This window comes from Cornus florida, unplaced genomic scaffold, assembly GCF_030987335.1.
Source record: "Cornus florida cultivar Cherokee Brave unplaced genomic scaffold, ASM3098733v1 CherokeeBrave_3.0.0_Hap2_Chr08, whole genome shotgun sequence".
Classification (NCBI taxonomy): domain Eukaryota; kingdom Viridiplantae; phylum Streptophyta; class Magnoliopsida; order Cornales; family Cornaceae; genus Cornus; species Cornus florida.
In genome coordinates, this window is record NW_026775578.1 from 21,274,832 (window position 1) to 21,289,711 (window position 14,880).

Genomic DNA, 14,880 nt, shown 5'->3' on the forward strand with positions numbered 1-14,880 from the left:
CATCCTTGCTTGTTGAATCAACCAAACACATACACACACACCAATATTACAACATACCATTTGCCCTCATTAGTCACTTGTCAATGGTATAGAAATGCATTGCTTGGTGGTGATCTCTAAACCCCAAGACTCTTCTCTCTCTTATTTGCTCTTAGTTGCATTCTTTTGTTATCACTTAGTTTAATTTAGTTGCTCTCTAGTCTAATCAACCAACCAACCAATTGTTTGATCACTCGACCTACTAGCCCTAATAGCGATTCCACAACCTTGTTCGAGCCTCACAATCCCTTGGGACGATCCCTATTCGCCCTAGCTATATTTAGAGTGAAAGGTAGTAGTGGCTTCTATAAATGTAAAACTTGGCTCTCGCCTTAATGCACACTCTCTAAGCTTATGGTAGGACGGCGACGACAACCATACCGCTCACCATTCATGGGCCCGACCCACTTCTATTTTTCAGGTGTTCGTCGGTTCCAGGCGTAGAGGTTGTTCGTGTTGAGAAGAAACAGTCACTCACTCTTCCGATGATGTAGGATTTTTCTCCATGGTTTACTTTGGATGTTCTTTTAGTAGTTTCATTTCAGTTTGGATTTTTATTAGGGGTTCACTAGAGATGGATTCCCGAATTGTTTAATTATTGCAGGTTTTATGGAGGATTGGATTTCTAGATTTTAATTTTTTTATTCAAGGATTTTTTTTAAACTTAGTTTTCTTTCAGCTCTTAATTATTTATTTCTTTTTTCATTTTTGTATTTCGTGTTCATTTTAAATATTAATTGTTTGATATTCCCTCGGGTTTGGGTCTGGGCCTGATTAACCCGTGTCTCGGATCCAAGGGGTATCACAGTTGGTATCAGAGCACTCCAGGTTCAAGTGTCTCTAGGATTCTATCGTATAAGACTTCCGCATAGCGTTTTCTCTTAATTAGAGCTTAAGTTTAGGATTCATCGTATTCCTATACGGTTCGTTTAGAAAGTACTGATGTCAATCTTATTCTGTAATTGTAGAATGTTTGGCACTAGGAAAAGGACGTGGTCTGCGATAAAAGCAAAGAAAGACCCAAGGAAGAAGAAGGTTACTCCGACAATTCCTTTGCGAAGGCCGACTAAGAAGGCGAAATTAGAGACCAGATAATTGGCTCCAATAGGTGCTGCTTCGAAGTACAAGTCAAGGAAGGTTTCTGGTGTACGAGATTGGCCACCATACTGTGGACCGAACACAACTTCGGTGCTACTCGAAGCTAAGCCAAGCAGAGAGGAAGACCCCAAAGAAATCAGGATAGAGAAGAAACCGGAGCATCTAAGATTGAAGGCACCGGTGTTCAAGGATGAATGCTCTTCTAGAAGTAATTTTAATTACAAGTAGTAGTGGAGATATTACTAAAAGCGTCGTATGGATTTAATCATATACACTACTATTGTGTTAAAGAATATCTTACGATTATTCGTTTGATAGTTTATGGTTTGGAAAAGTTCTTAATAAAGTAAACTAGCGGTTTTGGCTATTTTTATTATATTTTATGATAGTATTTTTATGATTTATACACATATGTTTTATTAAACTGTATTGGAATGTGTATGTTGTGATAATAGATGATTATCACAGTGGAATGATTGGGTTTGAACGGGCAAACAAATATTTGCTTGTAAGGACGTTGTGTTGAGACAAGATGATTACTAAGGAGTTTATAAACAAACTTGTGTAAGTTGATATGGTAGGTTGGTTTTCGAAAGAAGAATTCCCAGGATATCACGATAATCTAAAAGGGAGTAGCTTCAGAGTATTTTGGTTACCTTATGTGTTTTGCTCTCCGGAGTATTCAGCATTCTGGTTTGGATAGTTTAGTTGGTGACACTAGATATTTACATGCTCAGATTTCTAACCAATCTAGTGGTCCTAGACATGCACACTTATGATGTGATGTTTGGGATGGACTAGGTATCGCACTACCACGTCCAAGTTAATTGTTTTGATAGGTCTATTGTGTTCACTATACCTGGTCAGAATATGTACGTCATTGCTATGCCACATTCTAACGGGGTTACTAGCACTTATTTGCTCCATATGGAGGAGGGGATTACTGTATCTTTAGATAGCATACCAATTGTGCAAGATTTTTTGGATGTATTTTAGAAGATTCTAGGGTTGCCACCTAATCGAGAGATCGATTTTGTGATAGACTTAGCTCCAGGCACTACGCCTATTGCTAGGGCACCGTATAGGATGGCACCAGTGTAGATGCGAGAGCTGAAGGATCAGATTCAGCAGCTACTCAGCCAGGGTTTTATTCGCAAGAGTACTTCACCCTGGGGAGCACCGGTTTTGTTTGTGAAGAAGAAGGATGGTTCACTTCGCCTGTGTATAAATTACAGGGAGTTGAATAAGGTTACTATTCGTAACAAGTATCCTTTGCCCATGATTGATGATCTTTTTGATCAATTGAAGGGAGCTACATATTTCTCTGAGATTAATCTGCGGTCTGGATATCATCAACTTCGGGTTAGGGAGCAGGATGTTCCAAAGACAGCGTTTCTTACTAGATACGGATCTTATGAGTTTCGTGTGATGCCGTTCGGGTTGACTAATGCACCAGCGGTCTTTATGGATTTAATGAACAGAGTCTTCAGGGCTTATTTAGATCAGTTTGTTATTGTCTTCATAGATGACATTTTGATTTATTCAAGGTCAAAGGACGATCATGTTAGACATCTTCGGATAGTCTTGCAGACGCTTCGTGAGCATCAGTTATATGCCAAATTCGAGAAATGTAATTTTGGCAGCGGAAGGTGAAATTTCTAGGTCACGTGGTGTCAGAAAGGAGAATAGCGGTGGATCCAGCCAAGGTTTCAGTAGTGGTTGAGTGGGGACAGCCTACTTCACCTACCGAGATCCGGAGTTTTCTCGGATTGGCAGGATATCATCGTAGGTTCATCCAGGGGTTCTCCAAGATAGCGGGACCACTCACTCATTTGACTAAAAAGGGTGTACGGTTCGTGTGGGAAACATTGTCAGAAAGCTTTGGATGAGCTGAAGACTAAGTTAACTTCTGCACTGATTTTGTCTACCCCACAGAGCGGGATAGAGTATCTTGTTTACACAGATGCTTCTTTGCAAGGTCTTGGATGCGTTTTGATGCAAGAGGAGCGACCGATTTCGTATGGTTCTCGTAAGCTTAAGCCTCACGAGCTTAATTATCCAACACATGATTTGGAGTTGGCAGCTGTGGTCTTTGCCTTACGTATTTGGAGGCATTATCCGTTGAGCGAGTCCTTCAGATTATTTAGCGATCACAAAAGTCTGCAGTATTTGTTCACTCAGCGGGAGCTGAATATGAGACAGCGCAGATGGTTGGAGTTTGTGAAAGACTATCACTTCTCTATACAGTACCATCCAGGGAAAGCGAATGTGGTGGCGGATACACTCAGTCGCCGACCCATTGCTAGTCTTTCTGCTTTATTCACCACTGAGTGGAATGCGTTGAAGACGGTGGATGAGTTGTCGGATGTTTTTATGGCTTGCATGGTAGTTACACCTTCTATCATGTGATACCCCTCGATTCTAGAGTCACGGGGGATCAAGTCCGAGCACAGATCTGAGGGATACCAAACAATTAATATGTAAACAAGCAGGAATAAAAACTGAATTAAGAATAAAATAATAATACGCTGAAAGAAATCTAAAATAAAAATCCTCAAACTTTAAATAGTAAATTAATTTCATTTAAATCATTTCAATCCGTATAACTCGGGAATCCACCTAGTGCCCCTAATAATCCCAAACACTAACTAAAATACAGAATTTAAATCCAAAACTAAAAAGGAAAGAAAATCCTATGTAGTCGGAAGAGTGAGCGTCTATATCTGCATCAACACGATCAAGCTTTAAGCCTGATACTGGTGAACACCTGAAAAATAAGAGTGGGTCAGGCCCACATGAAAGTTCTATTATACTACAATCCGTACATAAACTCGATATGCAGATACATCCTAGATAGCTCGGCAATATCTAAAATAGTCCATATAGATATAAATACACACTATAGGATATTCACTAACCTATAGTCATCACACCTGAGTAGAAGGTAACACACAAAACACGATAGCGTAATCATACACACCTAGACCTACCAGGGAACGTCATTAGGTCCAGTTATCCATCGACGCGATATACGCACCCTAACCGTGATCAGGAAACTCAAGCTCGTATCACGGTACCATAAGTATATATATAAATTCCATCCAAAACCAATGTTGTGCCGGTTAACTGTTCGTCACTAAGACATGACATATAATTAGGATTTAAATATTATAATTAAATCCCTATCCTTCCTAATGCAGAATATAAAACAAACATCCGTTATGTTATTCAACTGTTTTAGTTGACAAGACATGTATCCATGTAGGATTTAACTGTTTTAGTTAATCCATTCCGTATGCACGACTAGGTAAGGATTAGTGTTTTGATCTAATCCCTTCCTCATATGCCACCGTCCCATACCGGTGCATATAATGCATATGATCCGTAAATGATGCAACACTCATTTGAACATCAAGTACATCCAGAAACAATTATAATAGAAACCAGATATATGCATGATCCTATTACACATCCAGTATATGTTTATAACCGTATATCCTCCGTTTAAATTGAGAGAGTAATGATAAATAATTTAAACTATCCATATCCATATAATTGACAGAACAGAAAGTATAGCAGTTCATCAATTAATATCCATAGCACGATATAATGATAAGCAGAAGTATTAACTGGACACATTATACCAACATCCTAAAAATCCTTCCTGTTCTTTAAAATATGCATCAGTATAGATTAACACATATACAATGATATTAGGCAGTCACTACAGTACCTAAAAATCATAACCCAGCTATTTAAATTGATAAAATAAATCATAGCATTTAAATTCTCCAAATCGTCCATAAATTGATATAGTTAAGAGCAAGCTAAATATCAATTTAATCCAACCCAAGCATAGTTAATTTCCAAGTAAATTCACTACCCCTATACTCTGTTTAACCATGATTAAATAGTATTAAATCATATTTACAAGAATCCCCAAGTTCCAACAGATAAGTTCCTTAACAACCAAAGAACAACCTGTAGGACTTTTTCCTAAATCCACCCTGTCCATTCCTTAATCCATTTATGGATTATTGTTTCTCTATACTTTTACAAGTCCATAACAATTATTTACACCATTTAATACAATTTAAACAGAGTGAAAATACCCTGTACAGTCCAAACGCAGCCTAAAAATAATATTAAAAAAAACGTGAATTTCTGGGTGAATTCAGGCTCTAATAATTGAGAGCCTACTCTTTTAAAGTGAGAGCCAGCTCCCTAAACTTAGGGAGCCTACTCTAGCAGCATGAAGCCTGCTCCATGCTCCCTTGGAGCCGGCTCCTTTGATGAGGGAGCTGGCTCCCTCTTTTGGGAGCCTGCTCTCTCCCTCTCTGAAGCATTCTACACTTTTCTGTTTCGTCTTCCTCGCTTCCGGCAACACCCAGGCCTCTGTAATTATTTTAAATACTTGTTCTAATGTTCAATTAATGTCCTAAATTAATTACAAGCCATCTTTATGCATATACAACCTCAATTTCAAAAGCTTACAAACATGCACAAAAAGATACAGTTTTAACAAAGCTTAAGGAACTATCAACCCAATTTATTTCAACGAAGTCATTTACGTTGAAACATACACCAAAGATATATTTTAGCAATAATTAAACCCCTGGAGTCTTCAATTAAAGTTCCAGATTAATTACAAGTCATCTTTATGCATATACAACCTCAATTTCAAAAGCTTACAAACATGTACAAAAAGATATAGTTTTAACCAAGCTTAAGGAACTATCAACCCAGTTTATTTCAACAAAGTCAATTGCATTTAAACATGCACCAAAGATATATTTTAGCAATAATTAAACCCCTAAAGTCTACCTAGGCATGCACAGAACACAGGTTTACAGGAAGGAGATAGAATGAAACTTGCCTTTACAGTGTCGTCTCTAAGTTTCAGAATTCTCCAAGACTGTATTCCACCTCTGATCACCGTTCCAGTCCTCTGTTGCTTCTTAGTTCCATCCCGAAGCAACCCATTCCTTTTCCTTTATCCTCACAGGTTCTCACTCAAAACCCTCTCTGTTTTCCTCTCACACTGCTTTCTGTTCTCCCTCTGAAGACCCTGTTACGTGAATAGGTTATTTCCCCAACCCTAGCAGACGTATAAGACCATATATATATATATATGCGTCCCAATCCTAAGTTGGCTTAAACTTATATCTACAAGTTTTTAATTAAAACCTAATATAAGTCGGCGTCCAAACCTATATAAAAATAAAACCCTAATCCTATACTATATACAAGACCAAATAAAGCAATTACTTTAAACAAATAAGTCATAGAAAACGCAGTTATTTAAACCGTCAAATAATTAAATTAAAACAATTCCAATTCAACAATTAAATTAAATACACACAAATAATAATTAATCAATTAGGCAAATAAAAGAAATTCACCAAATAAAACAATTAATTTAAAAAAATAAGTCATATAATTAAATCAAAATTTAAAATTAAATTCCCATTTTATCCTTTTGAAAACTAGGGGTATTACATATCATTCACAAAGTTTTGCAGGCACAATTCACAGATCAGCAGTGCATTGACAAAATTACAGAGATAACTTTTGGGGAGGTCCCATTTTACTATGTTGGGGCGGATGGAGGTTTGAGGTACAAAGGACGGTTAATGATACCTTCTGCTGATGATTTGAGGAATGATGTGATGACTGAGACTCATCATTCTGAGTTTTCTGTTCATCCAGGAGGAGACAAGATGTATCAAGATATGAAGTGACAATTTTGGTGGGTAGGCATGAAAAAGGACATTGTTAGTTTTTGTCTCTTGATGTAGTACTTGTCAGATGGTTAAAATTGATCATCAGAGGCTACCAGGAGCTTTACAGCCACTATAGATACCGGAGTGGAAATGGGAGAGCATTTCTATGGATTTTGTGGAGGGATTGCCTAATTCTTTTAAGGATCACAATTCCATTTGGGTCATCGTGGATCGATTGACTAAATCAGCTCATTTTGTTGCCTATTCGCACTGACTTCACTTCAGAGTAATTGGCAAGACTTTACGTTACCGAGATTGTGAAACTGCATGGCATTCCGTTGTCTATTATATTAGATAGGGATTCGAGCTTTGTGTAGGGTTTTTGAAGAGTTTTCAGCAGGCTTTGGGTACAGAATTACATCTTAGCACTGCTTATCATCCTCAGATAGATGGTCAGACCGAGCGGGTTAATCAGATCATGGAGGATATGCTTCGTTCGTGTGTTCTTGATTTCAAGGGCCATTGGGAGGATTATTTGCCACTCGTGGATTTTGCATATAACAATAGTTTCCAAAAGACTATTGGGATGGCACCATTTGAGGCATTGTATGGCCGACTGTGTCGATCGCCTGTTTGTTAGATGGAGGTTGGCGAGAGCAGATTTTTGGGTCCTGCGTTCATTAAGGATACCTATGAGAAGATTGCTCTTATTAGGGATCGCATGCGCACTGCCTAGAAGAGGCAGAAGGGTTATGCTGATCGTCACACTCGTGCTTTGGAGTTTCAAGTTGGAGATCAAGTTCTGCTCAAAGTGTCTCCTATAAAAGGAGTAATGCACTTTGGGGAAGAAACGGAAGTTGTCACCGTAGTTTATCGGTCCATTCATGATTACGGATCAAGTGGGAGCTGTTGTTTATCGGTTGGCACTTCCAGATCATTTGGATTGTGTGCACAATGTGTTCCATGTTTCCATGGTGCGAAAATTTCTACTAAATGAGGATTGGTATCAACATATCGATGTTGGGGAGATTGAGTTGCAGCCGGATGCAACCTATTTGGAGCCACCGTGTCGTATTGTCGATCGTTGGGATCAAATTCTTCGTAATAAAGTTATCCCTTTAGTGCATGTTCAGTGGAGTCACCATAATGAGGCTGAGTCTACTTGGGAACGGGAGGATGTCATTCGCTCACAGTTTTCTGAAATATTGGAAGAAGGTAAGAGCGTATTTTGAGGACGGAATTCCTTTTGTTAGGGGGGAAGAATGTAATACCCCTAATTTTAAAATGATAGTCCTGGTATTTTAATTAAGTATTTTGTTGCATTTTTAATTATTTAATTGTTTCGTCGCTTGGTTATTTGAATTAATTGTTATTATTTAAATTAGTTGAATTGTTTGGATTATTTGACTTAATTGGTTTGATTTAACTGTTGAATTGTTTTAATTATTTGTTGGTTTGATTTAACTGTTGAATTGTTTTAATTATTTGTTTGGTTTGATTTAACTGTTTAATTATTTTAATTATTTAATTAGGGTTTTATTTAGGGATTTGTTTTTGTCTTTTAAGTGATCACGTTGGGGGGTTTTAGCCGACTTTTAATTAGCTTGGGATTAGGATTAGGGTTTTCAGTGAGGCCTATAAATATATGTATAAAGGTTCTACCTAGGGTTTTAGAACCTTATTCACGACTGTGGAGGCAGAGAGAGAGGAGGATTATAGTAGGAATCGTCAGAGAATTTAGGAAGACGACAGTGCAAGGTTTCAAACTGAGACCTTAAGGCAAGTTCTATTCCTAACTCTCTCCCTTTGACTCGTGTTCTTTACATGTCTAACTCAATTCCAGGAACAGATAAAGATCTAAAATCAATCTGGTTCGTATGCTTACACTGCTTTAATCAACATGTGTTCATGAACTGTTAATTGTTTATTTTACCTTCTTTTTACATAATTCATTATTTAAGTGATGTCAGTTGATGGATAAAGAATCTTATTAGTTCCGAAACACATTGGGAAAACCTTAAAATTAATCTGGTTTGCATGTTAGGTTTGATTAAATCAGTATGTGTTCATGAATGTAATTGGTTATTTTAACTCTTTCTTGCATATTCATTGTGTTGATTGATGTCGGTTAATGATTACTAATTTTTAAAATCTCTGGAACACACTGGAACATAGAATTAACCAGTAAGAACCCTAACAATGGAGGACAGAAGGAACGAAAGTCACCGTAGGTGAAACGGGTAAAGGAAACGAGCAGAGTTGGACACCCGGGGCAAAGAGGCGGCTCCCCACAAGGGGGAGCCGGTTCCATGGAGTGTGGAGGCGGCTCCACATGGTATGGAGCCGGCTCCACTCAAGAGGGAGGCGGCTCCCTTTGTGGGGGAGGCGGCTCTTCCCCCTTTTTGTTGGTTTTCGGCGAGATTTTGATTCTGGGTTTGTTTTTTGACTATTCTGGTGTAATCAGGGGCTGTACATGGGAAGTTTGATGGTATGTAAGGTCTTGTTAAAGTTCCAGAGAGCATGATAATGGATAATGAACCACCTAGGGTTTATACCTTGAGCAGTATAAAATTCTTACATAATTTGGTACACTGTTTTGGAGGTGGAGGATTTAAATTGCTTAAACTTATCTGTTACAATTTTTCTGTGGATGGATTTATAGTTTAATTCATGTTCCAGTGGTAAATTATAAACATGTTAGATTACAGAATTATTATATGCTAATTGGAGTGGTGGACTTGATGTAAGCCAACACTCTTCCTACCACTAGAATTTCTACCATTCTTCGAGGATAAAGTACGATGCAAAGAATTTTCACTCATACTCTCATAAAGACACCACACGTCATCCTCATGCCTATCAATGTAAGAGCTACCCATGGAAACATCAACCATGCCCTTGTAATTATCCGATAAGCTCTCAAAGAAATATTGAACTAATTACCATTTGGGCATGTCATGATGTGGACACTTTCTAAGTAATTCATTAAAGCGTTCCCATGTCTCATGAAATGTTTCTCCATCCCCATATGAAAATTCTCGAATTAAGGTTCTCATGGCATTGGTCTTAAAAACCGGATAGTACTTCTTCAAGAACTCTTGTTGCATTTCTGCCCAAGAAGTTATTGAAAAAGGCCTAAGATTGTTAAACCAATATTTTGCCTTGTCTTTAAGGATGAATGGAAAAAGTTTAAGCCTTAAGACCTCTTTCGACATGTTCGTATTTTTTACGGTGGAACATACTTCAAGAAACTTATCCAAATGCTTGTAAGGTTCTTCCCTTGGAAGTCCATGATAATTAGGAAGCATTTGAATGGTTTATGGTTTGATTTCATAATGGTGTGCTCTAAATGGTGGCAATTGAATGCATGTGGGTACATTATATTCATTAGGCACATAGTAATCTCTTAAAGCAAGGGGATGATTAGCAGTTGGTGGTGCAATATGGGCACCTTGATTGCCTTGAATGATGGGAGGTGGTGGAGCATAGATTGGCCTTAGCATTCCCAATGGAACTTGGCCTTGTTCTGTGGTGGATGAACATATGGCCTTGGCATGCCTAATGGAACTTGCATGTTATCATGATGCACATTAGGGTGGAGGATGCCTTGTTGGTCTATGTGACCAATGTCCTCCACATGGTCCTTATTGTGTCCTTCCATTGATGAAATGGATTGACTAGAACTACTTCTTCCCATAGGGTTTAGGACAATGGATTCAAGATGAAAATTTAAAGGGACAAGAGTGGGTCTCAATGATCTACGACCATGCATACACAATGCAACACAACAAGCAATAACAACAAACACTTCACCTTCACAACAAGTCAATAATCAACAAATTTCCTCCACATACAATGTTCTCATACTCCCATGCTTTAACAAAATATGCAAGAAAAGTAAATTGCCTCCACACAGGCTCATGACTTATCTAAGAATTGAAATACAAACCTCCACGGGGGCTAATGATTTAACTAAGGGTTTGAGTAAGAAAAAGCTCACAAAGGTCCTTTAGTACTTTAACTCCAAATTTTTAGCTTAGCTTAGCTTATTTTTAGATTTTTAGCATTTTTCCTTGCTTGCTTAGCTCCTTTGCTTGGAATACTCCTTTGCTTGCTTCCTTAGCCCAATGCTCCTAGTTAAACAAGAACAAACACAATAAGTAACAAAAATTGAAAATAAAGTAAAGACACGATCAAAAGAGTACTAATTCCTAATTGATTCCACAAATACGACATTGCCAATCAATCAATCCCCGGCAACGGCGCCAAAAACTTGGTGGTTCGTGTCGCTCCGAACCCAAGGTTTATCCAATATGGCCAAGTTTTACATTTAGAAATTGCCACTACTACCTTTCACTAAAAATATAGCTAAGGCAAGTAGGGATCCTCCCAAGGGATTGAGGGTCGTACTAGGTTGAGGAATCAAAATTAAGATTAGTAGGTCGAGTGATCAAAATAGTGGTTGGTTGGTTGAATTAAACTAGATACAATTTAAACTAAAGTAAACAATAATGCAATAGAGAGAATAAAAGAGAAAAATATCTTGGGGTTTAGAGATCACCACTAAGCATAGTTTTTCTACACCTTTAATGAATGATTAGTGAAGGGAAGAACATGTATTGCAACAAAGTGTGTGTGTGTGTGTGTGTGTGTGTATGTGTGTGTGTGTGTGTGATTGTTTCAATAAGCATGGATGACAAATTAAGCATATATTGTCTGAACAACATGGTGGATAGCACAAAATATCAAATTAAGCCATTAATCCTTTCTTTAAGCTAACAACAAAACACATCACAAGGTTAGAGATATATGCTACTTGCTTTCATAAGTATGGAACATCAACAACAAGCATGGATTGTCCTCCCATTTAACAACTACACTACAACTAAGCTAATGACATGAAATTAAACTAATTAAACTAAGGGAGAGGTACAATCCATCAAGAAATGAATATGGACCATCAAATAAACCATAAGAACATGACATTAAGCACTATGTCTTGACAATCTCTAGATCTATAGCCTCAATATACATAGACATGCATCAATAACATAAGAAATATAGACAAATACATGAACATAAACATATGGATAGAATGAAATGATCAATTGGAAGCATTAAACCACATAAATCATTGAATAAATAAGATTTATATATATATAAGTGTTAAAACATGAATCACAATACAAACCCCCTCAAAAATACATAAATCAAGAAATATAAAGTATGCTTAGGGCTAACTCTAGCCCCAAGAGGATGTCTAGCCACTCATGGATGATGTCCTCCAACCCTCAAGGGCAAGCTCCATGGAAGAAATCTACTCCTTGGTTGATGAAGAGTCTCCAATGGTGTCTCTAGCCTCCTCCTCTCCTTTGCTTCCTCACTAAGTATTATCTTCTCTAGGTATGTGTATCAAAGTATATCAAAAAGGCTCTCTCAAAAAGTGGCTCATATTCCTTATATAGGTAGGTCAAAAATCACCCCAAATGAGCTGGGCTCGTACACCAATAATCCTCTAATGATTGGATATGAGAAAACTTTTAATGCGCTGGAATCTGGATTTTTCTCGGGATTTGGGAAGTTCGATCGATCGAACTTGAGGTGCGATCGATTGAACATGGTTGAGATCTATCGAATTGAAGTTGGATCGATCCTCAATGGCGGCACCTTTTTGGATAAAAACAAATATGAGATATTTTGAAGATATTTTTGGGAAAAGGACAAAAGTGGTTGGTAAGGTGGTACAACTGGATAAAATCAATCATTTGGATAAGGACAAGATGGTTCGATCGATCATAGAATGAGGTTGGATCGATCGAACTTTGAGATTTTTGAATAAGAACAAACATGGCTCAGATCCATCTTAAAGTGCTGAGATCAATGAAAGTTGGATCGATCAAACTTTTCTTGAGATCGATCGAAGTTGCTGAAATTCCACCTTTTTGCTTCATTTTGCTCTACTTTGCTCTTTTCATTGAATCATCCCAGAATTGCTTCAATTATGCTCTTATTTGGCTGAGTTAGCTTATTTTGGGGATAAGTACCTGAAAATGAAAATAATACAAAATCAATCTAAAACGGTAAAATAAGATAGATAAATGTTCTAGAATACCTAAGCTTAAGGGCTTTATATACGCACTTTTCAGCGCTCATCACTAGCCAACCCTCCCTTCGTGACGCCTTGGAGGTGCCTTGGGTCGGATCGCACTAACGGTTTAGAAGTTGAAACGGTATTATTTCATAAATGGGGAGCGACATTGCATGTCATGGCATTGCATTGGCATACATTGTATATTTGGTGGTTAGACAACTTGCGTACCTATTTGTTGATTATTATCATTACTTTACTTGTTTTTCCCAAGATATGATCCCGTTCTCTCATATCCTATTCATTGTATGGATTCACAGGGTCGTAAGAGGTGTGTCTTAGACGCTTCTCATAGAGCTTTATGCTCACCTCATCATTTTAACATTTTTCAGGTCATAGGAAAGAAGTGGCGGACGACGTTCCTCCATAGGTTTGAATGAGTTAGTGGACTATTTTATCATCTTTTATATTTGTGATTTCATTTGTTTTGTATAAGTCTTGGGATGGCACGTACATTATGTATCGACCTTAAAACTTACCATAGTGCCCTTAGACGAACTCGGGTTCGGGTAAAAACCCGGTTAGCCATTCAGATCATCGGGTTCGGGTCGTTACACAATTAATAAATTAATATCATGCAATTTAAAATAAAGCAAAGTAAAAGTTAGAGATGACACCAAGATTTTTAGCGAGGAAACCCCAGTTGATAAAATACGTCAATTGTTTGCGTGGGAAAAAACCTTGTGGACTGTGCAGTCCAAAGTAAACCGATCCACTATGCTTGAAACAAAGTACACTGAATTTTGACTCTGCCTCACACCCTATCATTCTACCAAACACCAATTGCTGACAATCTTCTGGCTTTGCAACTCCCCGTCCAACAGTAACTTAACCTCAGGCTTATGCTTGATCTTTGTTGAAGAGTAGCAGGTAGATCAGACAACACTCCTCGAATACTCCAATCCTTTCAAAGTGTGATTGCTTTTACTTCTGTTCTTGAACTTCTAAATTCGATATAAAAGTAGATCTGCTTTTGTCTGATCGATATAGACGCAACTATATGATCACGATCACGATTCGAGCAACATAATACTAAAATCACTATATGAATATGTATGTGTTCAAGAAAGACAAATATAAAAATCTCTAAGATATTTTCAGACAAAAAATTTTCTAAGGCTTTTTAGAATAATAAATTGATAATGCAAAAGCCATGAATAAACCTATATGTATGACAAGGTTTATATAGAGTTTAGAATGTCCTAGTCCCTTTGAAAATTTGGAAAATTTCGTGCATAGGACTTGGTACAATTCTAGACCAACTCGGAAACAATTCTGAAACAGAAAATTGAAAGTTAGAAACTGATCAGGACTACTTGAACCAGTTCCAAGGGGCTGAATCGGTTTAAGATTGGCAGAAGTTTTTTGAAGCCAATCTCGAGCATCTTGAACCGGTTCAGAGGGGCTGAACCGGTTCAAGTTTGGTAGACTTGAAATCTTTGGTTTATTCAGCTTAAAAACATTCTACAATAAGTTCTGAAAAATATGGAAAGTGTAGAATGTGTCCTACCCTGTTTAAAATTCTTTCTAATGTGTTGTTCTTACCTTATTTCGAATTATCTCAATTATGGTAACTTTGAACAACCTTTCCATTCCGTAGTCGCTGTCGATCCCGATATAGTAACTTCGAATTACAACCCGACAAGGGCTTGTTTTGTTTCTGATAATTGCCGATTACAAAATAATATCTCACAATTTCCCCCTTTGGCAATCTCATGACAAAACCCTAAAAACAATTTTAGCAATTTACCCAAAGCAGAAAAAAAAATTACATTTTTGTTTAAAAGTAAAACACGGAATAATATCATTGTTCTCTTCTCTTCTTAGATATACGGCTTAACCTGAATTCCTGTACAAAACCAAGCAACAACT